At 46.8% G+C, this 17,728-nt stretch overlaps 1 protein-coding gene across 2 annotated transcripts in view; it reads left to right on the top strand.

The window, feature by feature from the left end:
• Positions 1–1,502: 1,502 nt before the first annotated feature.
• CDH20 (cadherin 20) overlaps positions 1,503–17,728 on the top strand; it is a 160,248-nt gene continuing 144,022 nt past the window's right edge. The window contains exon 1 of one of the 2 annotated variants that reach the window (XM_083747237.1): positions 1,503–1,587. The gene's annotated coding sequence lies outside the window, so the exon portion shown is untranslated. Of the gene's footprint in view, positions 1,588–3,323; positions 3,567–17,728 lie in introns of those variants that run through there. The other variant, XM_083747236.1, reaches the window with a different exon arrangement.

Raw genomic sequence — 17,728 nt, 5'->3', positions numbered from 1 at the left:
CTAGCGAGCAAGACCAGTGGTCAGGGATGATGGGAATTGTAGTCCAAATGTAGCTGGAGACCCAAGTTTGGGAAACACAGGTGTAGACAGTGCTAAACTAGATGGCTCAATGGTATGATTCCATACAGTATGCAGAGGCTTCCTATGTTCCTCTGGATGAATTCTAATCAGTCCAGGGACTCAAATAATTTTATGTCTTTCTTATTTATTTATTTATTTATTTAATTTTCAGAGAGAGAGAGAGAAAAGCTGCAAAGGAACATGCTGAAGTGCTTTCTATGGATTGGTTGTAGGCGTTGGGAATGAACCACTTTATGAAAATTGCAACAAATATCTATTTCCCATTTGATCAGCTGTTTCCAGTCTCAAGGAAACAGTGATATCTGGAAGACTGAATTGTCTTGTGGTCCTGCCTGAACATGAATTTTCTATGGGAAATTGCTTGAGAAAGGAAGTTGATTTCTCTCTTTTTCTCTCGATGGATAGCTCAGCTGGTTAGAGCATGGTGCTAATAACACCAAGGTTGCAGGTTTGAACCCTGTATGGAGCAGCTGAATTTTTCTGCATCACAGGGAGTTGGTCTAGATGATCCTCAGACTCACTTCCAACTCAATGATTCTCTCTCTCTCTCTCTCCCTCTCTTTCCAGAATGTGATGGGGTAAGGAGAAGGTCACAGCAATGCCAACTCCAAGTCGGAAGGCAGATGGAGGGGGGGTTATAACAGAGGGGAAGGTAAGAAGTTGTTCTGGGGTTGGTTGGGTTTGGTTGGGTTCTGGGACTGGTGCGGTTGAGGGAACTGGCTGCTGTTGGTGGGTCACTTTCTCTTTCGCCAAATTGCCATTAGGGGTAAGCCACGCTTGCAACATTTTAACTAGGATGCCAATAGCAGCAAAATAAAAAGCAACACTGTAGTAGAACTACCCATCTTCCACAAGAAACAAATTTGCAGCAGTGGAACGCTGTTCTGAAATAGTATTATCTTGCCAATAAACCAAAGGGTGCATTTGCCACAGCCGTAACTCATTTGCAATGAGCAGTGTCAGATAAAAGAAAATCAAAACTCCACTATAGCTTGAAAAGAGTCCTTGATTCCATTTGAGTCGTTTTGTACTGAAACAAAAAGTTTTCAAAATTGATATTGGATGCTAATAAAGAAATTGAACCCCAAACTTTCTATGGCATATTTATATCTGTAAATTACTGCAGATCTTTTTAAAAAATAAAATAAAATAAAATTATATTATCATGTCAATGTTTGTTTGGATTCCTAAGCATTTGTGCCCAAAGATCTTTAGATGAAGTACCCTTTAGATGAAAGGCTTGTGCTTGGCTTGGGCGCGGGCGCTTCTGGAAAGGCGAGGCTCGCGGCGGAGTTTGGCGCCGGGACTTTGCGAGAAGGTGCGCACGCGCGGGAAACGGCGCCAGAAAGGCTCCTCTCGGCGCGGCTGGGTGAATGAGCGCGAAGCTGCGGCGTCTATGAGAAGCGAAGGAGCAAAGGAGGCGCGTGCGAGAGAGAGAGAGACTCGCTTTGCTTCCTCCAGGGACCGATCGCGGGGCAAGAAGAGGGGGAGGCGCCCCCACGTCCGGTAAGCCGCGCGCAAAAGGGTTCGAAATGGAATGCGCGGGCCGGCTCGCTATTGGATAAGGATTTTCTCCCGCGCGTGGGAGTCCTCGACGTGAAGCTGTGAATGGAGCCGGGAAGGTTCGCGGTGTGCGTGTGTTGGGGGGGGGGTTGAGATGGCGGGGTCTCCGTCTCACTGGGGTCTCCTGTTTCGTCGGAAAGTCCCAGAGTTAAAAAAAAAAAAGACACGATCCTAAAGGAGCGCGCAGGGGCCTTGCAGGGTAAATCGGTCCGCTTCGACGCCCCTTGTCCTCCCTCTTAAATGGAGTGTTTCTTCTGAAAGCGCGCAGGTGGACTTCGCTTTTCGTTTAATCGCAAGCTGATTTGCGAGGATCGGGGGTGTCGAGTCGAATGAATTATGGGGGGGGGGGCCGTAAGCCCCGCCCAATCGATCACGTGACTATTTGAATGGCAATGGCCAACAACTTTGGGGCGGGGGGCTCAAATACAGTGGTTTACATACGCTTCAGGTTACAGACTCCGCTAACCCAGAAATAGTACCTCGGGTTAAGAACTTTGCTTCAGGATGAGAACAGAAATCGTGCTCCAGCAGCAGCGGGAGGCCCCATTAGCTAAAGTGGTGCTTCAGGTTAAGAACAGTTTCAGGTTAAGTACGGATCTCCGGAACGAATTAAGTACTTAACCCGAGGTATTACTGTATTTTATTGGGGATTCGCCGGCTCCTATGGTGGGGAATCCTAACTCCGTAGTAGGCACTGCGTTCCGGAACTAGGATGCGTGGTAGTTTACTCCGGATCCATCAACCTGATGGGGGTCACATGCTGTGCTTCTGATTTACACCAGCGGAGAGGGTGGAGTTGAGACGGAGAAATGAAAGGGGGGGGGGGATATAAATCAGGCCTTGAAGAGCCGACTTTTGGAGAAAGAAAGAAAAAAAGCGCTCGCTTTAAGAAGCGGAGTATCCGACCCTAGTCCTGGATAATCCTTGGGACGGGAAGGTATTTCTTGCTATTGAGAGCTGCTGCCGCCGCCGCCGCCTCCTCTGTCTGCTCCTCAAGGTGCCAACCGGCCATTAATTACTTTCAGTTGGTGGGGTTCCAGGCAGCCCCACCCGGAGGAAGGGGCGCCCATTCCTGGCACCAATCAGCTAATTCCATTTACCTCCGCGGCGTTCGCTCCCGTCAGAATATTCATGAGCGGAGGAAGGAGCACCGGCGGCGGCGGCGGCTCGGGCACACGGCGGCCGCTTCGAACAGGAGCGAGCAGGCGGCGCGAAAAGAGCAGCAAAGAAACACGACTTTCTATCGAGAATAATAATAATAATAATAATAATGTCCACACCAGCTTCCCTCCAGTCTCTTGTCCCCAACTCGCTGGTGCCGAATGAGCCTCGCTTCTTCTCCCGCCACTGACCTGAGGCGAAACAGTGAGACATTCACCTCAGCGGCAGAAAACCTCTGAGGGGAAAGCGAGCGCCAGAGACGCCGCGCGACTTTTTTCCCCGCGACAGAGAGCGCGCTTCTCATTTTTTAATTCTCATTTTATTTTTCTCCCGGCCGGAGAAAGCTGTTCTTTCTTTTAGGCAGCGCCCAGGTCGGTCTAGACGCGCGACTGACTACCGAGGGGCGGTGGGGAGGGGAAGCCCGAAGGAAACTCCTGACGAGCCGCTAGAGGGAAAAGGGGGGGAGAGGACGCGCTGGCGTTGGTCACAGCGACGCCGGTGGGCAGGCGGCGGCGGCAGCGGGGAGCCGAGCTTCGCGGCGGGGGCTTCTGGCGGCTGGAGGCTGCGGTGGCGAGCTGGAGTTTGTGTCGGGACCTTGCGAGGAGAGGAGGTGAAGGAGAGCGGGCGCCCTTGCGACGGCGGGGAGGCCACTCGCCGGCTCCTGGAAGGGAAGCGAGAGAGAGACTCGCTTTATCGTCTCCCGCCAACTTATCCCTGGACGAGAGGAGGCGGCGGCAGCAGCAGCAGCAGCACCTCGCCGGGTAAGTGACGCACGGCGACTCTAAAAGGGACGCCTATTCAGGAAAGGTCCGCGCGATCGTGCCTGGTTCTTCACGTGGCTGCGGATGGCGCTTCTTCCTGCGCCAGGGAGAGATCGGAGCGTGTTTTGAGGGGGAAGGAGCCCCCAGGCACCGAGATCCTTTTCAGTCTGGTCTGGTCCCATGTTCGGCCCGAAGTTCCCGCCGAGTTACAGGGCGCTGGATCCCAGGCTAGGGAGTCGGAGTAGTTAGCGCGGCAGCTTACTCCGGGTTAATAAAGAAGCTGTCATCTTCGATCTGACCCAAGGTGGAAGGTGGAATCTCATCCAGGTGCAGTGGCGTAGCGTGGGGGGTGCAGGAGGGGCCGGCCGCACCCGGCGCAACATCTGGGGGTTAGGGTTAGGGGGTGCAAATCCACGGGTTAGGGGGCGCAAATTACTTGCCTTGCCCCGGGTGCTGACAACCCACGCTACGCCACTGTCCAGGTGGATGCATCCAGGTGGACACATCCAGGTACCAATGCTTGGGGGTTAGGGATTGCCACCCTTTGAGCGTCGTGTTCAAAGCAGGGGCCGCCCCCGCTACAAGTTTGTGGAGGGTGGCACGGCTAAAAATGAGAGTTATGTGTATGAGCAGAAATAGAGAGGAGGCTGGACTCGAACCCATGGCTTCAAGTTGCGAGAAAGGAGATTCCAGCTAAACATTGGGGGGGGGGGGACTTTGACAACAAGAGCTGTTCGGTAGTGGGGTGGACTCCCACCAGAGGTGGCTGGATCTCTTTCTTTGGAGGCTTTTAAAGCAGAGGTTGGATGGCCATCTGTCATGGATGCTTTAGTTGAGATTCCTGCATTGCAGGGGGTTGGGCTTGATGACCCTTGGGGTCCCTCTAAGATTCTATAAGCACATGCCTAGAACACAGAAGGAAGGAGGAGACTCTCTGGTGTGGCAATGGTGGCAATTCAGATCTGGAATTTTCTAACAGAGCTTTGGAAGTTTAACATAACTCAGTGGTGCAGCTGTTTTGAGAAAATGGGAACTGAGTTCTGCATTAGTGTGGAAAGAGTGGTATCTGTGGAAAGTGTGAGCAGCCTATTTGGGGTGTTTGGGCAGTGGGCAGCCCTTCCATTTGCTACAGAAAGACCTCTGTGAGGGGATGGGGGAGCAGAGGGAAGCTTTATAAAGATGGAGACAGAGGATAGTAGGAGCTGTATGCATTTAAGGATCTAAAAACAGGAGCCTGGTAGGTTTTAAAGAGTGTTGCACAAGGCAGAGTAAAGCAAAGAGTCCTCTACATACAGAAAGCTTTCGCAGAAGTTGCGAGTTCTGTTCAGAGAGACTCTAAGGAGATGGGGGGTCTTTTACCATGCCATGTCCTTAACCTCCGTAAGTGATTGTATGGACAAATATGCAGTGATCTGTAGCAGAACATCACTTTTAATTGGAGAGGCGGTCTGTAGAGGAAGTGAATTGTGAGAGCACTGAAAGCAGGTTGAGAGGCATCAGCAGGACAGAAAGTATCCCAAAACCACAGTTTCACTGTAAATAGGTAAAAATTAGTTTTTGTTTTGTGTGCTCTAAAACAAAGTGAATGCTTCTCTTCCTTCTTCCCAGAAGAGGTTTGTGTTCTTTTCTGACCAGCTGAATTGGTCACATTTGGCTGGTCATGGATGTCCCTTTCATATGGCACTTCAGATTCAGGAATCTGCCCATTTTTGTTCCTAGTATATATGAAGGAGAGAGAAAGAGGTAGAGAGGCTGGAGTTGAGGTAGAGAAAATAAATGTTAAAAAGATACGGAAGGAAGAGATCCAGTGACTGGGACATAAATCAGGCAGAATATATGGGGCATTGATGAGAATAGTTCTTTTCACTCCTTTATATATTTTTTTTATAAAAAAGTGCCCACTTTAGAAGAAAGAAAAAGAAGACGACTGATTATTGGCATCCAGCACTGAAACCAAGGCAGCTGATGCTGAGAGGAGCCAAAGGGTGCAGTTCTTCTTAGTTTAAAAACAGCAAGGCATTCTTTGCCAAAGATTGCTGTAAACACTGAATAAAGATTTCATTGTGGGCTGGTGTGACTAGAATAATTAGTCAGTTAATTGTTCATTCTGATTCAAAGGTGCAGTAATCAGCAATACATAGTGTTTTTTAAAAAACAAATAGCAACAAGTGAAAGAGAAAGAAAGGCAAGTCAGTAACTTGCAATATTTATCACTTATTGTCATATTTACCATCCGTTATAGTGTTATAGAACCCAGAAAACTGAACTTGGTGGGTTTTTTTTTTCTTTCAAAGGTAAATCTTGGAATGCAATGGGATTTTAAAAAAGAACCTTGCATCTACTCCTTTTCAGTTTGATGTGACAGTTGTGTTTCTCTCTCTTTTTCTTTAATGGAAAAAAAATGCAAAGGTGACTATAGAATGAACATCTTAAATGGATTGACTAATACCAATTAATATATTCTTCTGTGCTCACTTTATTGCCAACTCAGCGGGGATGAAAGCTAATTGTGCCAGCTTTTGTGCTGCTCTGACACTCTTCAAGCAGGCTTGCTAGAGTGGAGCTGTAAACTGTGGGGTTTTTTACACTGTAATTATTGTGTCTGGAGCAAGTTACATTACCAAAAAAAAAAAAAAAAACCCTCAACCCGTTGCTCTATCAAATGCTCAACTGGCATTATAAAAAGTTTTTATAGTATTAGCTATCCTATGTGACTTTATGCGGAGTGTGAAATGGTTGCTGGCGCCTCGGGATGACTTTAAATCATGGAAATTATGAATACTTACAGAGCACCATCAATGTGCATAGTGTTTTATAGCGTACGGTGTGGGTTTTTTTAAAAAAAAACTAGCCCCAACCCTGAGGAAATGTAAAATTAGACAGTGGAGAGGAACCAAAGGGAGGTGAGAAGAAAAGATCATGAAGGATGGATGTAAGAAAAACCAGTTAACCCATAACTGCAGTGCCTTCCTATGTGCAGAACTAGGTCTCACTATTCAGTGAGGTGAGCAGAGCAATCCTTACTCTGGCCCACAGAATAGCACAGTGGGTAAGGGCGTGGTGCTGACAACGCCAAGGCTGCAGGTTCGATCCCCATAAGGGATGGGTGTATATTGGTGGGACTAGATGATCCTCAGAGTCCTTTCCAACTCTATGAGATTCTATGACCAGGAAAGAGAAGGACAGAACTGAGTTGTGGTGCCACTACTGCAACCTTGTCACTTGCACCAGCCAGGGCAGAAAGTGGAGGCAGTTGTAGCCACCCTTTTTTGTTGCACCAGTCCCAAGCTGGAGCCAGATGTTAGTATCCAATGGATCTAGCTCCGTCTTGAAATATCCTAATGCCTCGTCAGTTACTACTGTGGAGGGGACGGACACTGGTGGTAGCACACTGCCTCTGCCGTGATTTCTTCAACTTGCAGCGTGACAGCGGAGCCCCCTGCTTGTGTGATTCTATCCAGATGTGCAGACTGGGGCTTAGGACTGCAGCCTCCCTCCCCAGTTAAGTACAGTATGTTTAAGACCACAGTCTTAGGTGTGATTGGAGATGGTGACTTTTAGGGGGTGAATAAGCAAGGGCTTTTTGCTTTTGTAAAAGGTGGGCTTTAAGGAAGGATTTCAAGGAAGCGATAACTTGCACTTCATATAGTATACTGTGACTTCCTGACATTCACTGAAGGGGAAAAAAAACAACCCAGCAGTGTTATGGTAGCCTGATCTACCTCATAAGCAATAACTGTCATCTGCCTGTGGGCATCAACATGGCAGTACAAGGCTCTGGAACCACTTGACCAATTTGCAGAAAGAACGTGTCATTCAAAAGTCCATAGCCTGCAGGCAAGTCATGCCTTTTGCAAGCTTAATTACCCCCCTTCTTAATATAAAACCAAATCTCCTTTCATGGAGAGCATGTTTATGTTGGATACATAAGTATATCCCACCTGTTTTTCAGAAGGATTTCAAGGCAAAAAAAAGACAACAGGAATAAAATATAAACCAATTCGCAGTTCAAACAGATAAGTCAAAATGCGGGCATATGAAATAAATCAAAATATTAGCATTTAAAACAAGACTGCAAGAAGAGTTTGCAAAACACACATCACAATTAAAAGATCAAAATACCAAAGGGGAGGGAATAACTATTCAGCTAAAGGTGTTTTTAAACAGCCATGTCTTCATCAGCTTTCTAAAACAGTACTGTGAATGGGCTGACACACAACTCACATTCCACAGGGATGGTGCTACTACAGAGAAAGTCCTACCCTTTGTCATTGCCAAGTGTTCCTCACGGTGGTGAGGTTACTGAAGCAGGGCTACAGAGGATAACTGGAGCATACAGGCAGGCTTATGTGGAAGGAGGAATTCCTTAGGGCATACAGGTGACAAACCATTAAGGGCTTTAGAAGGCCAACAATAGCACCTTGGATTGAGCCTGGAAACAAGCCAGCTATCAGAATCCCAATTGCAGCTTTTTGCTTTGCAAGAGCACCCTCTAATTTGAAGGTTACTAAGGCATGAACGCAGGTGGCGCTGTGGGTTAAACCACAGAGCCTAGGGCTTGCCAATCAGAAAACTGGCGGTTCGAATCCCTGCTACGGGGTGAGCTCCCATTGCTCGGTCCCTGCTCCTGCCAACCTAGCAGTTCGAAAGCACGTCGAAATGCAAGTAGATAAATAGGTACTGCTCCGGCGGGAAGGTAAATGGCGTTTCCATGTGCTGCTCTGGTTCGCCAGAAGTGGCTTAGTCATGCTGGCCACATGACCCAGAAGCTGTCCGCGGACAAACGCCGGCTCCCTCGGCCTATAGAGCGAGATGAGCACGCAACCCCAGAGTCGGTCATGACTGGACCTAATGGTCAGGGCCCCTTTACCTTTAAGGCATGAATTGCTGTGAAAGAAGTCTAGCTTTGTTAAGAAGGGCTGTAGCTGGTGAACTAGCCAAAGCTGAAAGAAGGCACCCCTCACCAGTGACACTACTTGCCCATCTAAGAAGAGTGCTGAGTCAAGCTACAAACCTGACATTTCAGGGCAAATGCAGCCCCATCCAGGATACATTGTACAGTAGTGCCCCGCAAGATGAACGCCTCGCAAGACGAAAAACCCGCTAGACGAAAGGGTTTTCCGTTTTGGAGGCGCTTCGCAAAACGAATTTCCCTATGGGCTTGCTTCGCAAGAAGAAAGCCCATAGGGAAATCTCCGGGGACCTCTTTTAAATGCTGGCGGTGGGGAGCAAAGCCTTCCCCCCCCTCCGGACTTCAGAAGAGGTCCAGGAAGGCCGGCGGGGGCCGAAAGGCTTTGCTCCCCACCGTCAGCATTTTAAAAGCAGTCCGGGATAGCAGGGAAGCACTTCCCGCTATCCCGGATGGCTTTTGAAGGCAGGCGGGGGGGAGCAAAGACTTTTGCCCCCCGCCCGCCTTCAGAAGAGGTCCTGGACCTCTTCTGAAGGCCGGTGGGGGGCAAAAGTCTTTGCTCCCCCCTGCCTGCCTTCCCGGGAGAGCGGAGAAACGCAGCGCGTCTCTCCACTGTCCCGGACCGGCTTTTGAAGGCAGGTGGGGGGGAGCAAAGACCTTTGCCCCCCACCAGCCTTCAGAAGAGGTCCAGGACCTCTTCTGAAGGCTGGTGGGGGGCAAAAGTCTTTGTCCCCCCTGCCTGCCTTCCCAGGGGCTTTTAAATCGCCCCGGGACAGCGGAGAATTCCTCCGCTGTCCCGGGGGCTTTTAAAATGCTGGGGGACGGCAGCGAAGTCTTCGCTGCCGCCCGCCAGCATTTTAAGATCGCCCGGGACAGCGGAGAAGTCTCCGCTGTCCCGGGAAGGCAGGCGGGGAGGGGGGAAGCAAAGACTTCCCCCCCCCCCCCCGGCCTTCAGAAGAGGTCGGGGGACAGACTGTCCCCGGACCTGGTCTGAAGGCGGTTTCCATAGCAACGCATTGATTGATTTTCAGTGCATTCCTATGGGGAACCGTGCTTCGCAAGACGAAAAACTCGCAAGACGAAAAGACTTGCGGAACGAATTAATTTCGTCTTGCGAGGCACCACTGTAAACCTAAACCTGAATCATATGGTCTACCTAACAGCAATATTTCTGTTTTGTCTGGAGTCAGCATGTTCCACCCCATCCTTTGCCATTAACAAACTACAGTTCAATCTTTCACCTGCCTCCCTGGGATCTGATGGAAATTAGGATGTTGGGTGTTACCAGAATACTGATGAGCCTGGAACCCATATATCTGGGTGACATACACCCAGTTTCTTTTAACAGCACAGGGTGGGGAAAATGGAGCCTATTGGCCAAGAGGATGAAAACAGTCTCCCAGCATCACCTCCCTGCTCCTTTCTCTCAGAACTGAGTGGAGCCAGTTAGATACATTGCCCCTAATGCCTACTGAAGGCAGCCCATGAGCATATGACGAACAGCAGTATCAAATGTTGCTGAAGGATTCAGCTGTAGTCTCCCAGCCCATTTTCCAATGTAAACCACCCCACCAGAGGCAGCCGAAGCAGCTTCCATGCCAAAACCAAACCAAAAGCCAGACTCTGGAAGGGATCTAATCAATTTCATCCAAAAGTCCTTGGAGTTGTACCACCACAATCTACTCACAGAGCTTGCACCTGACACTGGGCAATAGTTATTCAAATAGACAAAATATGTGATTTATATTTTTTATGAAACCCTCCCTTGTTGGAAGCATTTACTACTTCACTAGCCAATGTGTGGACTATGATGATTTCACCAATCAGGATGAGTTAAGGCTCCAAGGACATAAGTTATCAGTCACAGATCTCAAAGAATCCACATTCTAGAGGCCAACAAGTTGGAAGGCATCCAACAAATCATAGCAAACAGAGCCCCTAGCCTCCTCCAGAACTTGGTACAGTGGTACCTCGGTCTAAGAACAGTCCTGTTTACAAACGATTTGGTTTACGAACTCCGCAAAACCAGAAGTAGTGTCCCAGGTTGCGAACGTTACCTCTGTTTGAGAATGGAATCTGAACAGTGGAATGGCACTGGCAGTGGGAGGCCTCATTAGGGAAAGTGCACCTCCGTTTAAGAATGGTTTCGGTTTAAGAACGGACTTCTGGAATGGATTAAGTTTGTAAACTGAGGTACCGTACCACTGTACTGACAAACTATCCTCCCATTTACATTACTAAATGTAATGTTAGATGAAAAAGAGAAGAGGAAAATAGGTGTGAGATCAAGGAGAACCTGCCCCGATAATTTGATTGAAAGGTGGGTTGCAACCTTAACAATATTTTCTTTTTTTAATGTACAGTATAGCATGGGAGAATGGAAATAAAATGGCAGCTGTACTAACAGAACCATTTGTTAGTTTCTATTAGGTATGTAGGGATGCGGGTGGTGCTGTGGGTAAAACCTCAGTACCTAGGACTTGCCGATCGCACGGTTTGAATCCCCGTGGCGAGGTGAGCTCCCGTCGTTCGGTCCCAGCTCCTGCCCACCTAGAAGTTTGAAAACACCCTTAAGTGCAAGTAGATAAATAGGTACCACTTTATAGCGGGAAGGTAAATGGCGTTTCCATGTGCTGCGCTGGTGCTGGCTCACCAGAGCAGCTTCGTCACGCTGGCCACGTGACCTGGAAGTGTCTCCGGACAGCGCTGGCCCCCGGCCTCTTAAGTGAGATGGGCACACAACCCTAGAGTCGGACACGACTGGCCCGTACGGGCAGGGGTACCTTTACCTTTACTTTTTTATTAGGTATGTACAAAGCAAGGTTGATGTGAGTAGAAATGGATGATCACAGAATATCTTGTAAACAAAGTTTTTTAAAACAAATAAATAAATGGGATTGTTTCAAACTGGATGCCAAATATAGGCCAATTAATCTGTAGTATGACTCAAGTGAGCAGCAAGATTTTATGCCAGGGATTAATTTGGCTTTCAGTGCAAATTCAGGGAGCATATCTATATATCTATATCTACAGTATATCATCTCACCTCTAGATCTAGATCTAGATCTGTATATCTCTCTTACAGCCAGAGTTGTCATACCTGTCACTGCCATGCATTAGAAAACTGGGAAGAAGTCACCAGTAAGGGAAAGAAATAAGAAAGCCTGCAGGCACACATCCACCTTGCAGCTGGAAAATAAGTTTTATTGTTGTTTTTTAGCACAACTGAACTTTGACACTGTTCAGTATGCTAGAGAATTGGGAAAGCCACAAATTGTCTTGGGAATAACTAGTGTTTCCTTCAGGCTCTTGGCCCGAAACAACGAAAGCAACAATGCACACAGTGTGACCTGTATATTCAGAATTCCACAAAGCTTGCTAAGTTTTTACAAAACAATGGGTTGCCTGATTATGAGAAGGGATATGAAGCATGTAGAGAAGAGATAAGCTCTTTGGAAAAAGAACCACACTGCCATTTATCTGAACTGCTATGTTCAAATGGGTAAGAGGGGTAGAACTGTGATAAGGGACAAAATTAACTCTCTCTGTGTGTGTACAGACCATATTTGGAGAGGAAACCTTGTTGGGTTTCTTGCTTGTTATTCATTTTGTTAAGTGCAAACTGTTTCAAGGCAGTCTTCTGCTCTGTGTTCTCTGCCAGAAAAAGGCAAGTAATCTGAATCAAGGGGTTTGGGGGGGATAGGGGGGGTGTAAACATAAAGTACAGTGCATGTCTTAGGCTGCACTCCTAGCCCCCTGTTCAGCAAGGCTGGAGAGGGTTAGGGACCTAAACGGCCTCGGTCCAGTATACCTGAAGAAGCATCTCCACCCCAATCATTCTGCCCAGACACTGAGGTCCAGTGCTGAGAGGCTTCTGGTGGTTCTCTCACTGCAAGAAGCCAAGTTATAGGGAAGCAGGCAGAGGGCCTTCTCAGTAGTAGCACCCATCCTGTGGAACGCCCTCCCACCAGATGTCAAAAACAACTACCAGACTTTTAGAAGACATTGGAAGGCATCCCTGTTTAGGGAAGCTTTTAATGCTTAATAGACAGTTGTATTTTAATATTTTGTTGGAAGCTGCCCAGAGTGTGTGGGGTATAAATAAATTATTATTATTATTATTATTATTAGGTGAATGAATGCTACCAAGTTCATTCCCGTTCCATCTAGGCGGGGAGATGAGTTTCTGCTGCAGAGGCTCCCACCATGCCTGTTGAAAGTGCAGCCTCCCCCTAGCAGGGTTCCCACCAGCAGTGGTTGCCATTAAGGTCCCATAACAAAATGATGTGAACAAGGTCATAGAATCAAATCCATCTCTCTCTTTTTTCTGGAGAAGAGCTGGGGTGGCTAAAAATAGATGTGTCCCCCTTCCCCTTCCCCTTCCCCCCCGACCGAACTGCACACAGGGTGGCAAACCTGCTGCTATGTGCCTCTCATCCCCTTCTTAGGATTGGTCTCCCAAGTCTGTATGTGTTTTAACCTTGGACAATGTGCATGTCTATCAGCGATGGAAATATGTTTCCAGTGGGTATTTCTATCTCTTTCTCTCCTTTTGATTTGATAGATAGGGCATGACCCCATCACCAAAACATTAACAAAGCTATGCATCTCTAATAAAACATATATTTAATCTTAGATGATAAAAATGAAATTATATTCTATAATATATCATGTCTCCTCTCAACTGAGGAAGAGGGCAGAAGTCCCTAACTTGCTGTCAGTGGCTGAAAAATAACTGAGGAGGTTAATCCTTAAATATGAGGTTAACGTTCCGAGATGGGCAGTGGAGTTGCCTAAATGAAAATGCCTTTCAGAAGGTTCCACCGAAAGGTAAACTGAGGTTTCCCATATGTGGGAATGCATCTGATAGGGCTGGGCGATATACCATCCAAAACTGGTTCGAAGTCCATATTGTGATATTGGTTTCATAATTTTTGACCGAGCAATATATCACAAATCATGATGTGCATATGTACTGTGCAATACAGTAATCACAATGGGCTGGGGGAACCATGAAGGCAGCCAATGCTTCTTTCAATTCCCTGCAGCCTCTGTCAACTCTGCCAGCTCAGCTCTCCCCTGCCTCATGCAGGGGGAAGCGAATCTCAAGAGCAGACACCAGCAAAAATCACGATGCTGGAAAAACTGTGAAGCCAGCCAATGCCTACATAGCTCCATCCTTATTTCAGACATTGTGGTAGATCACAATGTTTAGCTGGTGATATAGTGTGATACTGAAAACCTGTGGGAAGCTAGCACAGGCTGGCATCCTTATATCAACCCCGTTCGAAATGAGCTAGGATGCTTGAATCTCTATGATTAAAAGGAAAGCCTTAACTAAACGTTTCCTATTAGAGAACTTGGTAGCAGTGGCTTTCTTTGGCACAGGGGCAGGCTTTTCAGTTTTCTAGGCCAAAGTACTTGCACAATTTGACAGGAACGGAATACTGTATCTGAATAAGGTACTGCTTGCTTTGCTATAGTTACCTTCAGTTAATATGACCAGGCTGCTCATGATGCTTAGCGTACCAGATTAAAGGATCTGCTGAAAGGCTGAGTGTTGTGCCATGTGCTCAAAAGGATGCCATGATGAGAAATCTTCAGTTTATGAGCGGTTCTCCTATATCGCCAATCACACATTGGATGCTAGGAACACTGACAGAGTTTATCTCCTGTTGGAACTGATTCTAGCCTGTTCCCCACCTCTGATAGATGATCAATGTTTTTAGTTGAATTTCATCACTGGTGCATTTTTAATGTTTTTTGCTTCTCTTTCATGCCCGTTGTTTTTTGTTTGTATTTCTTGTATTGAGAAGTGGTTCTGAATGCCTTTTGAGTAGCAGCGTGAGATAGAAATAATTGTTGTTGACATGCATCTGTTTTGAGAGACGATGGAAGAGTGTGCTGTAAGGGGCGAAGTCTAACTGTTGGAGAGTTACAGTGCCTGATGTGGCTGTAGCAGTGGTGTTAACCTGAATAAAATACTGTGGGGTGCTCTGCTCCCCACCAGAAGGTCACTGGAATTGTGGATGGAGGTCAGAGCCAAGAGAATGCAGTCCAGGGTGAGGCCCCCCAGCCTGGGGGCTGCTGGAGCTGGCACTGAGAGACTGAAGCATGGGGGTTGCTGGGTGACAGTGGGGATGGGGTTATTAAGAAGGCAATGTGATGTGGCACAGGAAAGGAGGCAGTCCCTTTGGTATATTGGGCTCAGTCTCTGGCATTCTTCATTACTTAAATTAATACCACAGCTTGAGTCTTTTTTGTCACCCAATACAAGAGACAGCACTAAAGACTGGTTAATTTATGTGGTTTTTCCTGAGGTATCTTTGAAGAAGAAGCTTTCACACCTAATGTACGGTGCAGAGATATGGGGGTACAGTGGTACCTCTGGTTGCGTACTTAATTCATTCTGGAGGTCCGTTCTTAACCTGAAACTGTTCTTAACCTGAAGACCACTTTAGCTAATGGGGCCTCCTGCTGCCGCTGTGCCGCCAGAGCACAATTTCTGTTCTCATCCTGAAGCAAAGTTCTTATCCCGAGGTACTATTTCTGGGTTAGCGGAGTCTGTAACCTGAAGCGTATGTAACCTGAAGCGTATGTACAGAATTCTCCCCTGAGGTTCCTGTTAGCTGTCCTTCAAAGGTACACCCATGCCTCTTGTTAAGGGCAGAAAATAAGTAAAAAGCCAACATATTGACTTGTACTGGCTGAGTTGAAAGATTCCTGACAGCCCAAATAATTCTTTCTAGTGCAACTGCAAACTTGAGGCAAAAAGCTCTTGGGTAAATTTGGGCTACTCTGCACATTTTTGAGATTAATATGGAAGTTCTACCTACCTTCTCTTCCTACCTACCTACTCTGAGGGAAGAAAATGTAGCTACAACTTACACATTTATCCACGTTAAGCAAAATGTTTGGCATCAGCTTGGCTGCAGGAGTTGCTGGAAGGAGGCATACAAGGTGCTATTCAACCATCTTAGCTTTGTGTAAGTCCACTCCAGATTTGTGTTGGGTTTAATCCTTAGCCTATTCTTCTCCCGAATATATCCTGCAAGGCAGTTGAGATTTAGGATCAGAGTTTTCCTTCTCCTAGATGGGCTACCTTTCCAGGTTGACGAGCCCCATCTGCCCCTCACTTCCCTATAGAAACTACCTTCTTGACCATTGGACCCACTATTGGTTTCATCTGCTCAGTCCACCAGAGCCTGTCTTTGCCTGCAAGGAAAGTCCCCATCTCACCAATGGTTTGAGACGTATCAGCCACCCTCGCCTGGTTTAGCAGGACAGTCAAAGCCATTCATGGTGTGTGGCCGCTGTCACATGCTTCAAGGAGCCACAGGCTGAGTGAAGGATAGGGGACCAAAGGTGGACAAACTACCCTAGAAAGAGCATGACGTGATACTACCCCTCCCTTAACACACCACACACCCTATCATGTCTGCAGTATCTAGGCACTAATTTATGGGGAGAGTTAGTCACTTTTGTTCTGGATAAATTTTAATTTAATTACTTTTGTTCCTTTTGTATGTGTGGTGTTTGATGAAATTGTGATTGATGAAATACGTTAAGCTGATTTGTATTCCAACTTCCAACTCTAGAATTCTTTGATTCTGTGTATTTTGTATTTCTATATGTACTGATTTGTAGTGGCTTATAGCTCTGAGCAATGAAGAGTTGTTTTGGAAAGAGTTTTAATACTTGTTTCTGAAATAGCTGCAACTTAGTACCTATAAATAGTAATGATGGAAGTGACATGCTTAAAAGCAGTGATAATCCTTGCAAAATCACGTTCCACCATGAATTATATATACAGTGCACATGCGAGGTGTATCTGCATTTACCTATGCCAATAAATTGCAGCTTTTAGTTCAAAAGTATCTTGTGCAAAGAAGGGGCTGAAATGTTCAGTACATCTTCATAATGAGATTGCTTTGTCAAAGGCATCATTGTTATTCATGACAAGTAGTCTCACAATCACATTCCATCCCTGTATGTATTGCATCTCAGGCCAATTATGGCTAAAATACTGCCTGTGTCAACTAATTAAAGGGTAATTAATAAAACGATAATTTTATTCCATGGCAGCGTCTACATCTGATTGTCACAGCAGAATACACTGGGCAGATGGCTGAATGGTCAAACACGACAAATTATGATTGCAGCAGTTGTGCAGAACATCTGGGAACAGTATTGGCCATTAACCCATAAGATTTTGAGGGCTGATTCACAATTTACTCTTTGTACTTGGGTGTAGATAACTGAATACAAAACACACTTGCATTGTTTCAGTTGTGAATTGTCACTTTCCTCTACAATATGCAAAGTAAGGGCTGGAGTTTTTCTGATTGCCACTTTCATTTATACTGCAGAGAAAAGCAATGCAGATATATGCACCATTCATAGCAGATTCTCTAGCTCATATATTGGGTGCTCTGGATGACAAGCAGTTACCATGTTTGCCTTGATTGCTTGATTCCAAGTCTGTGTGCTCCTTACCAGGAACAAGATAGAAAATCATCAAAAAAAGCACATGGCCAGCTGATCTGCCAACATCATGGGGAATGTTAGTCTCCAGTTCACTACTGAATGGGAATGGAGGGAAATGAGCAGTGGCGTAGCGTGGGTTGTCAGCACCCGGGGCAAGGCAAGTAATTTGCACCCCCTAACCCTAACCCCCAGATGTTGCGCCCGGTGCGGCCGCCCCCCTGCACCCCCCACGCTACGTCACTGGAAATGAGGTCTTTGTGAAATTCTCCATCATGTGATCTGGTACTACAGATGGATAACTCAGTTGGTTAGAGCGTGGTGCTGATAATACCAAGGTTGCAGGTTTGATCCCCATATGGGATGGCTGCATGTTCCTGCATTGCAGAGTGTTGGACTGGATCAGCCTTTCTCAACCTGTGGGTCCCCAGATGTTGTTGAACTACAACTCCCATCACCCCTAGCTAGCAAGGCCAGAGATCAGGGATGATGGGAGTTGTAGTCCAACAACATCTGGGGACCCACAGGTTGAGAATTGCTGAACTAAATGGTTCTCAAGGTCCTTTCCAGCTCCATTATTCTATTATTGGTTTCATCTGTATGCAAATCACCACTTAGGGACCAATCACATGGTGAGATCCAATGGGATGAGCAGCTTAGGATGTTGTGAATCTGTGGCTCAACCGGCCGATAGCCAGCTCAGTTGGCAATTAAGTCCCCAACTCTGACTCAGCCACAGATAGGCCAGTGTAATTTGCTCATCCTGGCT

Source organism: Podarcis gaigeae (genome assembly GCF_964106915.1).
Source record: "Podarcis gaigeae genome assembly, chromosome: 7".
In the NCBI taxonomy this organism is placed as follows: Eukaryota; Metazoa; Chordata; class Lepidosauria; order Squamata; family Lacertidae; genus Podarcis; species Podarcis gaigeae.
The sequence above is the reverse complement of the archived record's forward strand: the minus strand, read 5'-3'. Positions and strand labels throughout refer to the sequence as shown.